Genomic DNA, 19246 nt, shown 5'->3' with positions numbered 1-19246 from the left:
ATCTTTTTCCATCCCCTTACTTTCAGTCTGTATGTGTCTCTGGGTCCGAAGTGGGTCTCTTGTAGACAGCATATATATGGGTCTTGTTTTTGTATCCATTCAGCCAATCTGTGTCTTTTGGTGGGAGCATTTAGTCCATTTGCATTTAAGGTAATTATCGATATGTATGTTCCTATTCCCATTTTCTTAATTGTTTTGGGTTCGTTATTGCAGGTCTTTTCCTTCTCTTGTGTTTCTTGCTTAGAGAAGTTCCTTTAGCATTTGTTGTAAAGCTGGTTTGGTGGTGCTGAACTCTCTCAGCTTTTGCTTGTCTGTAAAGCTTTTAATTTCTCCATCAAATCTGAATGAGATTTTTGCTAGGTAGAGTAATCTTGGTTGCAGGTTTTTCTCCGTCATTACGTTAAGTATGTCCTGCCACTCCCTTCTGGCTTGCAGAGGTTCTGCTGAAAGATCAGCTGTTAACCTTATGGGGATTCCCTTGTGTGTTATTTGTTGTTTTTCCCTTGCTGCTTTTAATATGTTTTCTTTGTATTTAATTTTTGACAGTTTGACTAATATGTGTCTTGGCATATTTCTCCTTGGGTTTATCCTGTATGGGACTCTCTGTGCTTCCTGGACTTGATTAACTATTTCCTTTCCCGTATTAGGGAAGTTTTCAACTATACCCTCTTCAAATATTTTCTCAGTCCCTTTCTTTTTCTCTTCTTCTTCTGGAACCCCTATAATTCGAATGTTGGTGCGTTTTTTTTTTTTTTTTTTTGTTGGTGCGTTTAATGTTGTCCCAGAGGTCTCTGAGACTGTCCTCAGTTCTTTTCATTCTTTTTTCTTTATTCTGCTCTGCAGTAGTTATTTCCACTATTTTATCTTCCAGGTCACTTACTCGTTTTTCTGCCTCAGTTATTCTGCTATTGATCCCATCTAGAGTATTTTTAATTTCATTTATTGTGTTGTTCATCATTGTTTGTTTCCTCTTTAGTTCTTCCAGGTCCTTGTTAAATGTTTCTTGCATTTTGTCTATTCTATTTCCAAGATTGGATCATCTTTACTATCATTATTCTGAATTCTTTTTTAGGTAGACTGGCTATTTCCTCTTCATTTGTTAGGTTTGGTGTGTTTTTATCTTGCTCCTTCATCTGCTGTGTGTTTTTCTGTCTTCTCATTTTGCTTATCTTACTGTATTTGGGGTCTCCTTTTTGCAGGCTGCAGGTTCGTAGTTCCTGTTGTGTTTGGTGTCTGTCGCCAGTGGCTAAGGTTGGTTCTGTGGGTTGTGTAGGCTTCCGGGTGGAGGGGACTAGTGCCTGTGTTCTGGTGGATGACGCTGGCTCTTGTCTTTCTGGTGGGCAGGTCCACGTCTGGTGGTGTGTTTTGGGGTGTCTGTGGACTTATTATGATTTTAGGCAGCCTTTCTGCTAATGGGTGGGGTTGTGCTCCTGTCTTGCTAGTTGTTTGGCATAGGGTGTCCAGCACTGTAGCTTGCTAGTCGTTGAGTGAAGCTGGGTGCTGGTGTTGAGATGGAGGTCTCTTGGGAGATTTTTGCCCTTTGATATTATGTGCAGCTGGGAGGTCTCTTGTGGACCAATGTCCTGAAGTTGGCTCTCCCACTTCAGAGGCACAGCACTGACTCCTGGCTGCAGCACCAAGAGCCTTTCATCCACATAGCTCAGAATAAAAGGGAGAAAAAGTAGAAAGAAAGAATTAGTAGAAAGAAAGAAAGGAAGGAAGGAAAGAAGGAGGGAGGGAGGGAGGAAGGAGGAAAGGAAGGAAAAAAAGAAAGAAGATAAAGTAAAATAAAATACAGTAAGAAAAAATATAATGAAGTTATTAAAATAAAAAATAATTATTAAGAAAAAAATTTAAAAAAGAAAAAAAACGGACGGATAGAACCCTAGAACAAATGGTGGAAGCAAAGCTATACAGACAAAATCTCACACAGAAGCATACACATACACACTCACAAAAAGAGGAAAAGGGGAAAAAATCTTAAATCTTGTTCTCAAAGTCCACCTCCTCAATTTGGGATGATTCGTTGTCTATTCATGTATTCCACAGATGCAGGGTACATCAAGTTGATTGTGGAGCTTTAATCCGCTGCTTCTGCGGCTGCTGGGAGAGATTTCCCTTTCTCTTCTTTGTTCTCACAGCTCCCAGGGGCTCAGCTTTGGATTTGGCCCCGCCTCTGCGTGTAGGTCGCCGGAGGACGTCTGTTCTTCGCTCAGACAGGACGGGGTTAAAGGAGCAGCTGCTTCGGGGACTCTGGCTCACTCAGGCCAGTGGTGGGGAGGGAGTGGCACGGAGTGCGGGGCGAGCTTGCGGCAGCAGAGGCCAGCATGACATTGCACCAGCCTGAGGCACGCCGTGTGTTCTCCCGGTGAAGTTGTCCCTGGATCCCGGGACCCTGGCAGTGTCGGCTCCCCGGAAGGGGGGTGTGGATAGTGACCTGTGCTTGCACCCAGGCTTCTTGGTGGTGGCAGCAGCAGCAGCCTTAGTGTCTCATGCCTGTCTCTGGGGTCCGCGCTGATAGCCGCGGCTCGCTCCCGTCTGTGGAGCTCCTTTAAGCAGCGCTCCCAGTCCCCTCTCACGCACCAGGAAACAAAGAGGGAAGAAAAAATCTCTTGCCTGTTCGGCGGGTCCAGACCTTTTCCCAGACTGCCTCCCGTCCAGCCACGGTGCACTAACCCCCTGTAGGCTGTGTTCACACCGCCAACTTCAGTCCTCTCCCTGCGCTCGGACCCCAAAGCCCGAGCCTCAGCTCCCAGCCCCGCCCGCCCCGGCGGGTGAGCAGACAAGCCTCTCGGGCTGGTGAGTGCCGGTCGGCACCGATCCTCTGTGCGAGAATCTCTCCACTTTGTCCTCCGCACCCCCGTTGCTGTGTTCTCTTCCGCGGCTCCAAAGCTTCCCCCTCCGCCACTCGCAGTCTCCGCCCGCAAAGGGGCTTCCTAGTGTGTGGAAACCTTTCCTCCTTCACAGCTCCCTCCCACTGGTGCTGGTCCCATCCCTATCCATTTGTCTCTGTTTATTCTTTTTTCTTTTGCCCTACCCAGGTACTTGGGGAGTTTCTTGCCTTTTGGGAGGTCTGAGGTCTTCTGCCAGCGTTCAGTAGGTGTTCTGTAGGAGTTGTTCCACGTGTAGATGTATTTCTGGTGTATTTGTGGGGAGGAAGGTGATCTCTGCATCTTATTCTTCCGCCATCTTCCCCTTGTCTCTAATGTTCCTTATTAAATATAATTTATATTCACTGCTAGTGTTCGAGGGTCTCCTGCAAAGGCGGGAGGTGGCTCTGTTTCACCATGGGGACAAGGACACTGGCAGCAGAAGTTCTGGGAAGTACTCCTTGGCATGAGCCCTCCCAGAGTCTGAATGGGATTGTTTCTTGAATTACTCTGTCTGATCTTTCATTGTTAGTGTATAGCAATGCAACAGATTTCTGTATATTAGTTTTGTAACCTGCAACTTTACCAGATTCATTGATGAGCTCCAGTAGCTTTCTGGTAGCATCTTTAGGATTTTCGATGTGTAGTATCATGTCATCTGCAAACAGTGAGAGTTTTAACTGCTTTTCCAATTTGGATACCTTTTTTTCCTCTGATTGCTGTAGCTAGGATTTCCTAAACGGTGTTGAATAGAAGTGGTGAGAGTGGACATCCTTGTCTTATTCCTGATCTTAGAGGAAATGCTTTTAGCTTTTCACTGTTGAGTATGATGTTATCTGTAGGTTTGTCGTATATGGCCTTTATTATGTTGAGGTATGTCCCCTCTATGCCCACTTTCTGGAGAGTTTTTATCATAAATGGGTGCTAAAGTTTGTCAAAAGCTTTTTCCTGCATCTGTTGAGATGATCATACGGTTTTTATTCTTCAGTTTGTTCATGTGGTGTATCACACTGATCGATTTGCAGATGTTGAAAAATCCCTGCATCCCTGGGATAAATCCCATTTCATCTTGTTGTATGATCCTTTTAATATATTGTTGGATTTGGATTGCTAGTATTTTGTTGAGGATATTTGCATCTGTGTTCATCAGTGATACTGGCCTACAATTTTTTGTTCATGTGGTATCTTTGTCTGGTTTTGGTATCAGGGTGACGGTGGCATCATAGAATGAATTTGGGAGTTTTCGTTCCTTGGAACAGTTTCAGAAGGATAGGTGTTAACTCTCCTCTAAATGTTTGATAGAATTCACCTGTGAAGCTATCAGGTCCTGGACTTCGTTTTTTGGAAGTTTTTAAATCACAGTTTTCAATTTCTATGCTTGTGATTGGTCTGTTCATATTTTTTATTTCTTCCTGGTTCAGTCTTGGGAGATTGTACCTTTCTAAGAAGTTGTCTGTTTCTTTCAGGTTGTCCATTTTATTGGCATACAGTTGCTTGTAGTAGTCTCTTATGGTCCTTTGCATTTCTGTGGTGTCAGTTGTAACTTATTATTCATTTTCAATTTTATTGATTTGAGTCCTCTTCCTTTTTTATTCTTGATGAGTCTGACTAAAGGTTTATCAATTTTGTTTTTCTTTTCAAAGAACCAGCTTTTAGTTTCATTGATCTTTACTATTGTTTTCTTTGTCTCTATTTCATTTGTTTTTGCTCTGATCTTTATGATTTCTTCTAGTAACTTCAGGTTTTGATGTTGTTTCTCTAGTTGCTTTAGGTATAAGTTTATGTTGTTAATTTGAGATTTTTCATGTTTCCTGAGGTAAGGTTTTATTGCTATAAACTCCCCTCTTAGAACTGCTTTTGCTGCATCCCATAGGTTTTGGATTGTTGTGCTTTTGTTTTCATTTGTCTCTAGGTATTTTTTGATTTCTTCAGTGATCCATCGGTTGTTTAGTTGCATGTTGTTTAGCCACCACATGTTTGTGCTTTTTACATATTTTTCTTATAGTTTATTTCTAATCTCATAGCATTGAGGTTGGAAAAGGTGCTTGATATGATTTCAATTTTCTTAAATTTACTGAGGCTTGCTTTTTGTGGCCCAGCATGTGGTCAGTCCTGGAGAATGTTCCATGTGCACAGGAGAAGAACGTGTATTCTGTGGCATTTGGATAGAATGCTCTTCTATAAATGTCAATTAAGTCCATGTGGTCTGATGTGTCGTTTAAGGCCTGTGTTTCCTTATTTGATTTTCTGCCTGCATGATCTGTCCATTGATGGAAGTGGGTTGTTAAAGTCCCCCACTATTGTTGTGTTACTGTTGGTTTCTCCCTTTTTGGCTGTTAGTATTTGCCTTATTTATTGAGGTGCTCCTATGTTGGGTGCATATATATTTACAATTGTTATATCTTGTTGTTGGACTGATCTCTTGATCATTATGTAGTATCCTTCTTTGTCTCTTTAACAGTCTTTATTTTAAAGTCTATTTTGTCTGAAATGAGTATTGCTATTCTAGCTTTCTTTTGATTTCCATTTGCATATAGTACCTTCTTCCATCCCCTCACTTTCAGTCTGTATGTGTCCCTAGGTCTGAAGTGGGTCTCCTGTAGGCAGTATATATACAGGTCTTGTTTTTGTATCTATTCTTTGTGTTTTGGGTGGAGCATTTAATTCGTTTACATTTAAGGTAATTATTGATATGTATGTTCCTATTGCCATATTCTTAATTGTTTGGGTTTGTTTTTGTAGGTCTTTTTTCTTCCTTTCCTCTTTTTTCTGCGGTACACGGGCCCCTCACTGTTGTGGCCCCTCCCGCTGTGGAGCACAGGCTCTGGACGCGCAGGCCCAGTGGCCACGGCCCACGGGCCCAGCCGCTCCGCGGCATGTGAGATCGTCCCAGACCAGGGCGCGAACCCATGTCCTCTGCATCAGCAGGCGGACTCTCAACCACTGCGCCACCAGGGAAAACCCCTTCCTTTCCTCTTTTGTTTTCTTCTCTTGTGGTTTGATGACCATCTTTAGTGTTGTGTTTGGGTGGCTTTTTCTCCTTTTGTTTGTGTATCTGTTGTAGTTTTGGGGTTTGCTGTTTCCATGAGGTTTTGATATAGCAGTCTGTATATGTACAAGGTTTGCTAAAGTTGCTGGACTCTTCCTGCCTAGAGAAGTTCGTCTAGCATTTATTGCAAAGCTGGTCTGGTAATGCTGAATTTTCTCAGTTTTTGCTTGTCTGTAAAGCTTTTGATTTCTCTGTCAAATCTGAATGAGAGCCTTGCTACATAGAGTATTCTGGTTGTAGCTTCTTCCCTTTCATCACTTTAAATATATTGTACCACTCCCTTCAGCCCTGCAGAGTTTATGCTGAGAAATCAGCTGATAACCTTATGGGAATTCCCTTGTGTCTTATTTGTTGTTTTCCCCTGTTGCTTTTAATATATTTTGTCTTTAATTTTTGTCATTTAGATTACTATGTGTCTTGGCATGTTCCTCCTTGGGTTTATCCTGCCTGGTACTGTCTGTGCTTCCTGGACTTGGGTGATTGTTTCCTTCCCCATATTAGAGATGTTTTCAGCTGTTACGTCTTCAAATATATTTTCAGGTCCTTTCTCTCACTCTTCTCCTTCTGGGACCCTTATAATGTAAATGTTGGTGTGTTTTAATGTCCCAGAGGTCTCTTAGATATTCTTCATTTCTTTTCATTGTTTTTTCTTTATTCTGTTCAGCAGTGATTTCTACCATTGTGTCTTCCAGGTCACTTATCCATTTTTCTGCCTCAGTTATTCTGCTATTGATACCTTCTAGTGTATTTTTCACTTCGGTTACTGTATTGTTCATCTGTTCTTTTGTTCTTTTAGGTCTTTGTTAAACATTTCTTGCATCTTCTTGATCCTTGCCTCCATTTTTTTCCCAAGCTTCTGGATCATCTTCACTATCATTATTCTGAATTCTTTTTCTGGAAGGTTGCCTATCTCCACTTCACTTAGTTGTTTTTCTGGGGTTTTATCTTGTTCCTTCATGTGGGACATATTCCTCTGCTGTTTCATTTTGTCTAACTTTCTATAATTGTGGTTTTTGTTCCCCAGGCTGCAGGATTGTAGTTCTTCTTGCTTCTGCTGTGTGCCCTCTGGTGGATGAAGCTATCTAAGAGGTTTGTGCAAGCTTCCTGACTGGGAGGAAGGGGTGGTGGGTGGAGCCTGGGTCTTGTCCCTCTGGTGGGTAGGGCTGTGCTCAGTAAAACTTTAACCCACTTGTCTGCTGATGGGTGTGGCTGTGTTCCCTCCCTGTTGGTTGTTTGGCCTGAGGCGACCCAGCACTGGTGCCTACAGGCTGTTTGGTGGGGCTCATGGTGGCCTCCGGGAGGTGAGGGTCTCAAGCCAATGAGTACTTCCCAGAACTACTGCTGCCAGTGTCTTTGTCCCCGCAGTGAGCCACAACCACCCTCTGCCTCTGCAGGAGATCCTCCAATACTAGCAGTTAGGTCTGGCCCAGTCTCTTAAGAGGTCACTGCTTTTTTCCCCTGGGTCCTGGTTCACACGAGACTTTGTGTGTGCCCTCCAGGAGTGGAGTTTCTGTTTTCCCCAGTCCTGTGGAAATCCTGTGATCAAATCCTGCTGGTCTTCAAAGCCAGATTCTCTGGCAGGGACTCCTCCCATTGCCAGACCCCCAGGCAACTGGGAAGCCTGACATGGGGCTCAGATCTTTCAGTCCAGTGGGAGAACTTCTGTAGAATAATTGTTTTCCAGTTTGTGGTTGCCCACCCATGGGTATGGGATTTGATTTCATCGCAGTTGCACCCCTCCTACTGTCTTGTCGTGGCTTATTCTTTGTCTTTGGATGTAGGGTATCTTTTTTGGTAGGTTCTAGCATTTTTTTCTGTGGATGGTTGTTCAACAGTTAGTTGTGATTCTGGTGTTCTCATAAAAAAGGGTGAGTGCACATCCTTCTACTCTGCTATCTTGAGCTAATTCTGGAAGGAATTTTCTGTTTTTTTGTCTTGTTTTTATTGTTTACCATCTCTTCTGAGATCTGTTTCTGTTGCTTCCTTTAGGTGTAGTGATTTATTTTTCCATTGGGTAGTATAACCTTGCCGCAGTGGCTCCTTGTGCAAATACAGAAGTTTTCATACTGTAAATACCTAGAAGTAGAATTGATAGATCAAATGGGTTTACCTGGACATTTTCTAATTCATCAAATTTTTGCCATGTTACTCTCCAAAGTCGTTTTGACAATTGATACTTTTACCAGCAGAGTGTGAGTTCTCACAGCTCCACTTTCTCCCATGTTGGTTTTAGCAGACTTTTTCACCTGCTAACCTGATGGCAGTTACAGCTTTTCATATTTCTCTAATTATTAGTGCTATTGAGTATTTAATGGACTTTTAAATATCTCCTGTGAATTGCCTGCCCACTTCTTAGTGCAGTATTTGCCTTTTCTTAGAAATCTGCTAAGTTTTTTATGTTTTCTAGACTCAAATCCTTTTTTAGAAATGAGTTACAAAGATCTGTTCCTAGTCTGTAGCATGTTCTTTTGTTTCTATTATTTCTAATTAACATTTTAAAAGTTGTTAAATGTTCACAAACTTAGAAGTTTGGAGTTCAGTAAAATAACCTGTTTTTTCCCAAATTAATTGAGATTAAGATGTTCATCTGATGCTCCATCATCCCTGAGTATTTTAGCAGCAGTTCTCTATCCTTTTGGCCTAAGAACAACTTTACAGTCTTAAAAAATTATTTGGAACTTTAGAACTTATTTATATAACGGTTATATTTACTCATATTTACTATATTAGAAATTAAAATTAAGGAATTTAAAAATTAATTTTTAAAAGACATATTACATGTAATATAAATAAAAACTTCTATGAAAAATAACTACTTTTCAAAACAGGTGGATTTGTTTCACATTTTTTGCAAATTTCCTTAATGTCTTCCTTAACAGATAATGGCTGAATTCTCATAATTGTTTCCAATCAGTTGCAATATGTTATTTTGGCTGAAGAATATGAAGAAAATCAGTCCTCAAACATATATGTAGTTGGAATATTTTAATATCCTTTTCAGATAATTGAAGATATTCAATGATAACTAGTTTAAAATGGCAGTGATAAATAACTTCTTGAAGATTAACTGCAATGTAGAATTTAAACCTATATTAATGAACTTTTTCCCCCTAACTTTTTATTTAGAAATAATGATAGACTCATAGGAAGTTGCAAAAATAACACTTCACTTAGCATCCCTTAATGTTAGCATCTTATATAATTGGAGTACAATATGAAAACCAGGAGATTGACATTGATACTATACGGGACTATAAGACCATATTCTGTTTTTTGCCTTTCTTTTTAGGTGTTTTTGTGTGTGTCTATGATTCTGCATGTTTTTATCCCATGTATAGGTTCACAGTTAAGATATGGAATGGTTTCATCACCTCAAAGGAACTCTCCCTCCCTACCTTGTCCTTATCCCTTGAAAATTCCTGTTCCATTCTCCATCTGTATAGTTTCATCAGTTCAAAAAATGTTGCATAAATTGAATTATAAAGTATGTAAACTTTTCAGATTGACCTTTTCATTAAACTTAATAGCCTTGAGATCCAGCCAGGTTGTTGCATATATCAGTAGCTCATTCCTTTTTTTGCTGAGTAGTGTTACCTTGTGTGAATGTACCAGAGTTTAACCATTCACTCACCAAAGGACTTTTGGATTGATTCCTTTTTTGGGTGGGTGGGGGGATTACAAATAAATGGTATGAACATTGGTGTACAGGGTTTTTTAAAAAATATATTATTTATTTATTTGGCTGTGCAGGGTCTTAGTTGCAGCACGCCGGTTCTTCGTTGCTCTGTGCAGGATCTTCATTGCTGCGTGCAGGATCTTTAGTTGCGGCATGCAAGATATTTAGTTGCGGCATGTGGAATCTTTAGTTGCAGCACGTGAGATGTTTAGTTGTGGCATGTGGGATCTTTTAGTTGCGGCATGTGGGATCTTTTAGTTGCGGCACGTGGGATCTAGTTCCCTGACCAGAGATTGAACCCAGGCCCCCTGCATTGGGAGCGCGGAGTATTTTATTTATTTATAATTTTGGTTGCATTTGGTCTTTGTTGCTGCGTGTGGGCTTTCTCTAGTTGCGGTGAGCTGGGGCTACGCTTCATTGAGGTGCACGGGCTTCTCATTGCGGTGGCTTTTCTTGTTGAGCATGGGCTCTAGGCGCGTGGGCTCAGTAGTTGTGGTGCATGGGCTTAGTTGCTTCTGTGGCATGTGGGATCTTTCCAGACCAGGGCTCGAACCCATGTCCCCTGCATTGGCCGGCAGATTCTTAAACACTGGGGAGTGCAGAGTCTTAATCACTGGACCGCCAGGGAAGTCCCAGTCTACAGGTTTTTTGTGTGAGCACAAGTTTTCATTTTTCTGAGGTAAATGCCGAAGAGTGAAATGCTGGATTATATGGTAGGTATATGTACCATATACATATTAGTTATACGTTATAACTAATTAGTTATAAGTAATCACTAAACTATTTTTTCAGAATTTTTGTATTCACCTCTGTTTTACCGTCCCACCAGCAGTATATAAGATATTTGGCTTCTCTGCATTCTTGTCCGCATTTAATGTTATTACTATTTTTTATTTATTTAAGGTGCTCTGACAGAGTGTAGTAATATTTCATTGTGGTTTTAATTTTCATTTCCCTAATAGCTAATGATGTTGAACACCTTACTTGTGCTATTTGCCATATGTATCTGCTCTTTGGTGAAATGTTTACACCTCTCTTTTGCCCATTTTCCAGTTGGGTTGTTTTTTTAATGTTGAGTTTTGAGAGTTCTTTATGTGTTTAGATGTAAGACCTTTGTTGAATATGAGGTTTTCACATATTTTCTCCCATAGCTTGTCTTTCCATCCTCTTAACAGGGTCTTTTGCAGTGCAAAATTTTAAATTTTTAATGAAGTTCAGTTTATCAATCTTTTTCTTTTATGGGTTGTACTTTTGGTGTCATGCCTGTGAGATCTTCACCTGGCTCTAGGTCCCAAAGATTTTCTCATTTCTTTACTTCTCCAAGTTTTATAGGTTTACATTTTATATCTAAAAATATCATAATTTTGAGTTAGCTTTTATTTAATTAATTTTAAATTAATTGAATTAATTTTTGTACAGTGTGAGATTCAGATTGAGGTTCTTTTTTTATTTTTCTCCTTCCTCCCTCCCTCCTCCCTCCCTCCTCCTCCTCCTCTCCTGTCCTCTCTCTCCTCTCCTCTTTTCTTTTCCTTTTGGCCTATGGATGTTCAGCTTTTCCAGTGCCAACCTGTGGACTTTTCATTCCATTACAATATGGCTCATTCATTTGTCTTGTAATTTGAGTGGCTCTGTTACCCATTTGTGATTTTCGAATCATCATAAATTAGTCAACTGGAAAATACTGTTTTATTGAGTTATGTAGATTTCCTCAATGTTGGCACACTTTATAGTACAATATTTTAAACATCCACATTTGTTAATAATGCCACTGATCTCATCAGAAAAGTCTTCAAAGGGCTTCCCTGGTGGTGCAGTGGTTGAGAGTCCGCCTGCCGTTGCAGGGGACGCGGGTTCGTGCCCCGGTCCGGGAGGATCCCACATGCTGCGGAGGGGCTGGGCCCGTGAGCCATGGCCGCTGAGCCTGTGCGTTTGGAGCCTGTGCTCCGCAATGGGAGAGGCCACAACAGTGAGAGGCCCGTGTACCACAAAAAAAAAAAGAAAGAAAAGTCTTTAAATACTGAGTAGCTTTTCAAGCTCATGATAAGAAGATACGTGTTTTCCAAAGTTCTGATTTTTGTTTTAACTCTAATTTTGTCATTGGCAACAAATATTCTCAGTTGTTTTATGTGAAGTGATGGGCTCACTTGCTTCATTTTTAAGAAAATGTCTGCCAAATACCTGGGTCTGCAGAGCTATGTATTCTCCTTATCTGGCTCAGGTTTGATAGTCCACATCAGGCCACTTCTAGTAACACCTTCCTTGGCTTACAGGGGCTCTGACTTCCTTTGCTAGGGAATTGGACACCCTCTTGTGTGGACACTCTTCTCATCTGCTTGGGATTCTAATTCCCTTTGTGGTTTCTTCATAGATTGTTTTAGGAATGTGGTTTTTAATTTCTACATATTTGTGAATTTTTCAGATTTCTTTCTTTTGTTGATTTTTAATTTTATTACTTTGTGGTTGGAGAATGTATTTTCCATTTTACTTACAGAAACTTAAAGTTTTACGTTCCAAAATATAGTTTGTCCTAGAGAATGTTTTCTGTTCACTTGAGAAGAGTGTGAATATTCTGCTGTTGTTTGGTGGAGTATTGATAAATGTCTCTTAGGCCTAGTTGGCTTATAGTGTTGTTCAGGTCTTCTATTTCCTTGTTGATATGTCTAGTTGTTCTACCCAGTATTGAAAGTAGGGTATTGAAGTCACTATTATTGTTGAATCATCTGTTTTTTCCCTTCAATTCTGTGAGTTTTCATTTAATATATTTTGATGCTCTGTTAGGTGCATATGTGTTTGTAATTGTTTTATCTGCTTGATGGATTTACCCTTCTATTGTTATAAAATGTCCCTTGTCTTTAGTAATAATTTTTGTCTTAAAGTCTGTTTTGTCTGGTTAGTATTGGTGTGGTATACCTTTTTTCATCATTTTACTTTCAATCTATTCATGTGTTTTAATCTAAACTGTTATCCCTTGTAGACAGCATACAGTTGGATCACTTTTTTTTTAATCCATTCTACGAACTAATGGCTTTTAAATTGAGGGTTTAATATTATCTATTTACATTTAGTTATTGATAAGGTAGAATTTGCACCCTGCTACTTTGTTTTCTGTGTGTCACATGTTTTTTGTTTCTCTTTTCCTCCATCACTGTCTTCTTCTGTGTTAGATATTTTTTAGAGTACTTTTAAAATTCTTTTGTCATTTTTTAGTGGCTGTCCTACAATTAACATATTAAGTCATAAGAATCTAGTTTGGATTAAACCACGTTAATTTCAACAGTCTACTTAAACATTGTGCCTATATAGCTAGCTCCACTCCTCCCCCCACCTTTTGCTGTTACTGTCATACAGAATTACATCTTCGTACATTGTGTGCCCATCAACACATTTATAATTACTGCTTTGTGCAGTTCTCTTAAATTGGATAGGAGAAAAAAGCTATGGGCAAGAAATACATTTATAGTGTCTTTTATATTTATTTTTGTAGTTACTTTTGCCAGTGCTCTTTCTTTATTTGTATTCGAGTTATTGTCTAGTGCCCTTCCATTTCAGCCTGAAGGACTCACATTAGCACTTCTTGTAGGGCAGGTCTGCAACAAATTCTTTTAGTTTTTGCTTATCTGGGAATGTTTTAATTTTACCTTTATTGAAGGGTAGTTTTGCTGCATATAGAATTCTTGACATTTTTTGTTTATTTGGTTTTCCTTTCAGAACTTTGAGTATGTCTTCCCACTGCCTTTGGCCTCCATATTTTCTGAAAAGAAATGACTTGTGGAAGTGACTGTTAATCTTCTTATGTCTCATACATGATGAGTTGCTTCTCTTGCTGCTTTCAAGATTTATTTTTTTTGTCTTTGTCATTTAGCAGTTGGTAAGGATGTGCCTATGTGTAGATCTCTTTAAGTTTATTCTGCTTGGAGTTTGTTCAGCTTCTTGGAGGTGTAGATTAATGTTTTTCTTCAAAACTTGGAAGGAAATTTTTGGCCCTTACTTCTTCCAGTATTTCTGCCACCTTCTCTCGTCTCCTTCCAGGACTCTATTTATGTGTATTGTTATTTAAAATGTTCACTTGATGGTGTGCGCAGATCTCTGATGCTCTGTGTATTTTTCTTCATTCTTTTTTCTTTCTATTCCTTCTGTCTCTTTTCTTTCTATTCCTCAATGGATAATATCAGTTGACCTATTTTGAGTTCATTGTTTCTTCTGCTTGCTTATATCAGCTGTTGAACCTTTCTAGAGAATTTTTCATTTCTAGAGTTCAAAGTTATTGTACTTTGAACTCTAGAATTTTATTTTTTGTTTTTTTGTTTTTTTGTGTGTTTTTTTGCAGTACGCAGGCCTCTCACTATTGTGGCCTCTCCTGCTGAGGAGCACAGGCTCCGGACGCGCAGGCTCAGTGGCCATGGCTCACGGGCCCAGCCACTCTGCGGCATGTGGGATCTTCCTGGACCGGGGCACGAACCCATGTCCCCTGCATCGGCAGGTGGACTCTCAACCACTGCGCCACCAGGGAAGCCCTAGAATTTAATATTTTTAGTAACTTTTTTTCTCTTTATTCACATTCTCTGTTTGGTGAGACATTTTTCTCTTGCCTTCTTTTAGTTCTATAGACATGTTTTCTTTTAGCTCATATTTAAAATAGCTGGCTTAAAGTCATTGTCTAGTAAGTCCAACATCTGAATTTCCTTAGGGACAGTTTCTGTTGTTTGCTTTTCTTCCTGTGTTTGGGCCATTCTTTCTTATTTCTTTGCCTGTCTTGTAATTTTTTATTGAGAAACTATGGACATTTAAAATACTAAATGTACATTTAAATAACGTGAGCATCTTAGATAGCATAAAAATGTCCAAATAACGGACACTTTAAATAACAAAATGTGGTAATTATGGAAATTAGATTTTGCCCCCTTTCTGGGGGTGTTTATTGTTCCTGCTTATTGTGGTTGCTGTTGGTGTAGTAACTTTGTGAACTAATTCTGTTTCATGTGGCCAGTGAAGTCACTATTTGGTTAGCTTAGTGGTTGGCTAATGATTGGGCAGAGATTTCTTTAAATGCCTGCAACCAGTAAATCTCCCAGTCTTTGCCAAAGACCTCTGTGTGTATTAGGGCATACCTTCAGCACTCATCCAGGCAGTTAACTGCCTTAGCTGTTGCTTTCTGCTTGTACACAGCTCCAAAGTTAGTTTGTCAAAAGTGATACCTTAGGGCCTTCTCAGGTCTTGCTGAGTGTACACACAGCTCTAGCCATGCACATAGCATTAAGTGTGTACATAAGCTTCTAGATTCCCAGGAACGTGGGAGCTTTTCAAAGTTCCTATGATATCTCATTCTGAGATATTCCTTTCAATCTTTTTGATTAGTCTGTTTGCCCCAACTGTTGTTCACTGCCTTAAGCAACTGTGAGGATAAAATACTCGCCTGTAATTGTTTTCAACAAACGTCCTCTTGGGGAAAAGGTCTTTTGCACTGAGTAAGTTCTGAGTTAAGTCAAATACAGGTAGTGTTGCAAATGGGGTCTTTCCAGGAGCCACCAGACAGGTCAAATAGTGATAATTCGGAGGGGCTGTTGGTGAATGAAGCTTTGAATGAGCTCCAGCTTTGTTCTGTTCCGTCTGGTGTCTGCTAAGCTGAGCTGGGAATGTGGACTGTAATTTTTCAAGGCTGTCATGGATTTGGAGAGCAGGGGAAGGGGCTAGGGCAAGTTAAAATGTCACAAAGCTTGTTGTTCTTACTGAGATCCTTTCTTCCTTTTTGTAAATGCATCCTGGGTACAAGCTCTTGGCTAATTTTGAGAGTTCTGATAGAGTTTATTCCAACTGTTTTTGTCATTTTTCTTGCTGTTTTTATGGAGGAGAGAATTTTCAGAGTTACTTACTGTACTGTTTTCTCTGATGTCACCTCCACTTGGCTTTGACATCCTGTGCTGACAGGCCTCCATGTTTGGAAGTCCTCCCAAACCTCCACCCCCCACCTCACCCAGACTTTGACTCCCCCTGTCAGACCACTCTGCATAGATGACCTCTTCACCTTGCTTGGACTCGTAACTTTCCATGCCATGCCACCTACCCCTTAACCACTCACCCCTCCATGTAGACATGGTCCTCACCATTCTTAGATTCCAGTATCGCACACTGGTTTGTCACCACCTGTGGATGCTCTTCTTGTCCCAATAAGACTCTGATTCTCCATGCTGAGCCATCTCCCTATGAGGATACCCATCCCCACCTCACTTGAACTCTAATACCTCTTGTGTGTTACCAGTACATGTTGATATCCACCCTGTCCTGCTCAGGCACTGATACCCTATAGTGAGCTGCCTCTTGTGGGATTGTCTTTCACATCTCACCCAGGCTCTGCAATCCAAGATGCAGTGGGTCTTCTATACTTATACCTCTTTAATCTGCTTGGGCTATGACTCTTTCTGCTGTGGGACATTTTGATTTGTCACCTCCCACGATCACTCGGGTGGATGCCCAACTTGCTCTGCAACATTCAGTTGCTTTAGTATTGAGTTGTTCAGGATGCAGAATAGATGTGCTTAATTTTTTGACACTCAACAATGTTATTACAGATTTACTAAAGAAATAAGAAAAACACAGATCCTAAAAGGAACAGAGAGAATATATAAAAGACAAGTATACTGCTGTTGTGAAAGTTAACAAGAATTTGAGGTGTAAAGATTTACCTAGGAACTTAAAATAAAACCAGTAATTTTTTAAAAATTCATGTTATATAGTGACAGACATTCATAAGAGCTCCTCCCAGGAGGAGGAGGCTAGATACCTAGCCTAATCAGAAGAATGTAGGAAAGACTTTCTGGCAAAAGTGATTCCCAGAAGTCTCAAGAGATGTTTATGGGTTCATCTGGAAAGGTGGTACTTGGAAAAGGAACAGATGTGAACGGGGAAGACGTACAAGCAGAGGAGCAAACAGCAAGAGTATAGGTATGGACACAGGAAGCAGTACCTTCTGTTCAGGAAATAGAATACTGATGAGGATAGTGTATACAGGGTATGGCCAGGGAGACTAGGGAGTAAATGTGGAGAGGAGGAAAAGATCATCCCCACAGAAGGAGCAGTCCGAGCAAAGATATGGTTATATGAAAGCATTTTAAGCCTACTGTGTCAATAGTATGGTAAGACTGGAATGGAGAGTGTATTAAGGGTGCAAAAGGTAAACATGGAAAAGATAGATTGGAGCCTGATTATGGAGAAACCTAATGTGTGTTTATACATATGTGTAGGTATATGTATGTGTACTTATTTGTGTGTGTGTTGAGTAGGGGAGTGGCTTCAAATCAGTGATTTAGCCTGAAGATGCTTAGTCTGGCATCACTGGTTGGGATGGAGAAGGGGTTGCTGTTTAGAATTTAGAGTCAGGGAGATGAATTTGGAATCTTACGTAATAGCTTAGTGAAGGTTAAGAATATGGTAAGAGTTGTGGGGATTGGGCACAATAAGAAGTAACACGGAGTTTGAGACGCTTGGGAATTGATCATTCGAGGAAGCCAGAGGGAAAAGAAATAGAAAAAGCTAAAACTTGGTGTAGAGATTGGATTATTGTTTAGGATTTAAAATTAAAACTGTGAAGAGGTAATTGGTTTAAGAAATGCTGGGATGGTCAAAGGAGAAATTATCAGCAAGCTCAGCTCCAAAAGTGGGACTTGTGACCCAAGTTGTTAAGATGTTAAGAATTGATTGATTGGCAGCTCTGGAGTGTAAGAGTCTTACATTGTGAGGACACATGGGAAAATGACTGAGCCTGAAGACAGTGAACACAAAGGAGAATGCAATACAGAACTCTAGTGGGTAGAGGGGAGAAGTGTTTGGAACTTTAGTGACTTGAGAATGGCATGAGAAAAGGCTAAGTTTATTTAAACCTTAGGCCTCATGTATAATATGGACAGTAGAGATTTGATATAATCAGTGGAAGGTTAAAAACTGAGAGGATAAACCAACATGAAGCCAGTGACTTATGATTAAGGGCTAGTTAACACCAAAAGACTAAGAGTGTTCCACTTATGAGACTTTGTTCCCCTTACATAAAGGAAACAGTAAGTTGTGGATTTCAGTATGTTGCTCCCTTTGTGTGTCAAGCAGGTTTCAGCTAATGTTACTATTTTGTTAGGTTTCCCAGAGATTTCTACTTGCTGTTATAGGATGAAAAAAATTAAGGAATATATGAATTGGAATGTTTTCATTTTTTAAAAATTGAGCATATCAGTTCATTATAATTCAGCATTGTTCTTTTTCTCCTTTTGCATTAGTCTGCTTTGCTTACTTATTAGTACAATATGTTGCTAGTTTAATTTTATCTTTTATGCATGGCATCATTAATTCAGGTGCCCAGTGAGAACTAGATAAAAGTTTATTTAGATGATGATAGTGTCCTTTTTATGTAAAAAACACTCACTGTTTTCTCTTTCCTCACATCTCCCTTGGGGTTTTCTTGGTAGTATTTCCTTTCAGGTCCAAAGTTTGGACAGAAGTTTTTGAATTCGTAATTAGAATGTTTCCTTAATTCTAGGGAATAGTAATAAATGGATTAGAAATGTGAGACAAAAAGTAATCATTTCAAGTCAGTACTTGCAGGGTATAAAATATATTTTAGGATAATTGTTTTCAATTATATGAAAAAAATTTATTAAAATTTCCTGCCTTTCTGTTTCCTCTGTTTCTGTTCCCCAAACAAGTTGACAAACAGCTGTGACAGAAGCAATCTTAAAATAAACAAAAGTATCTTAAGTTGAATAGTATATGTCATAATATCACTCAATGAAATCCTTTGTATCTTGTTATTGTAGTGGTAACTCTTGATAGGTATGGGAAATGACACAATTCTATATTGTGCCTTCTATATTTTTCATTTTAGTTTTTGTTTTATTGAGGTATAAAAGGTATTTTGAAACTAATCATTTATATTTACTAAAGAGGAAGGAATTCTAAAAAATTATTATCTGGGTTTTTTCATTTGTTCTTTCATTTATGTGTTAAATACTTAATGGGCATCTAGTATTGGCCAGGTTCTAGGCTCTGAATATACAGCTGTAAACCAAACAATCAGAAGTCCTTGCTTTCAGAGAGCTCACATTCTTGGGAGAGAGGGAGACAATAAACAAAATCAATCATTAAGTATATTTTTTGCCAGGTAATGAGTGCTGCGAAGAAAAATAAAGCAGAGGAAGAAGAATAGGAAAGAGATATTTTTATTTTATATGTTGTAGTCAAGAATGAGATATTTAAGTAGGGAGCAAGCAATGTGGATATTTGGGAGAAAGGACTATATAGAGAGAGAAAGGACTAGAGCATGAAAGGGCTCTTGAAGGTCAGAGTAAGAGCCTGGGAAACCATCAGATTTTTTAAAGTAAAAGAGTGACATAATCAGGCTTAACAGTTAAATGGATCACAGTGATTGCTAAGAGAACAGTTTGTTAAGGGGGTAAAGATGGAACGTAGGAGGCCAGAAGGCTAACAGTCCAGGCAAGAGGTGATGGGGGCTTTTAAATGCGGAGGTAGTATGAAGTGGTTGGATTCTTGGTAGATAGAGCAATGGTGTTTTCTGATGGATTGGATGTCAGATTGAGTGAAAGAAAAGTCAAGGAAGCCTCCACGGTTTTTGGCCTGAGCATTTGAAAGGATGCACTTGCCATTTATTGA

At 39.7% G+C, this 19246-nt stretch overlaps 1 protein-coding gene across 5 annotated transcripts in view; it reads left to right on the top strand.

Moving 5' to 3' along the window:
* The window catches only part of SHOC2 (SHOC2 leucine rich repeat scaffold protein), a 114153-nt gene that overhangs the window by 34678 nt on the left and 60229 nt on the right, over positions 1–19246 (top strand). For 2 of the 5 annotated variants that reach the window (XM_079899378.1, XM_079899374.1), the window contains exon 2: positions 6944–7008. The exons of the other annotated variants lie outside the window; for them this stretch is intronic. The gene's annotated coding sequence lies outside the window, so the exon portion shown is untranslated. The remainder of the gene's footprint in view (positions 1–6943; positions 7009–19246) is intronic. 5 annotated transcript variants of the gene reach the window in all.

Source organism: Stenella coeruleoalba, assembly GCF_951394435.1.
Source record: "Stenella coeruleoalba genome assembly, chromosome: 16".
NCBI classification, from domain to species: domain Eukaryota; kingdom Metazoa; phylum Chordata; class Mammalia; order Artiodactyla; family Delphinidae; genus Stenella; species Stenella coeruleoalba.
Note: the sequence above shows the minus strand (reverse complement) of the source record. Positions and strands in the feature narration are given on the sequence as shown.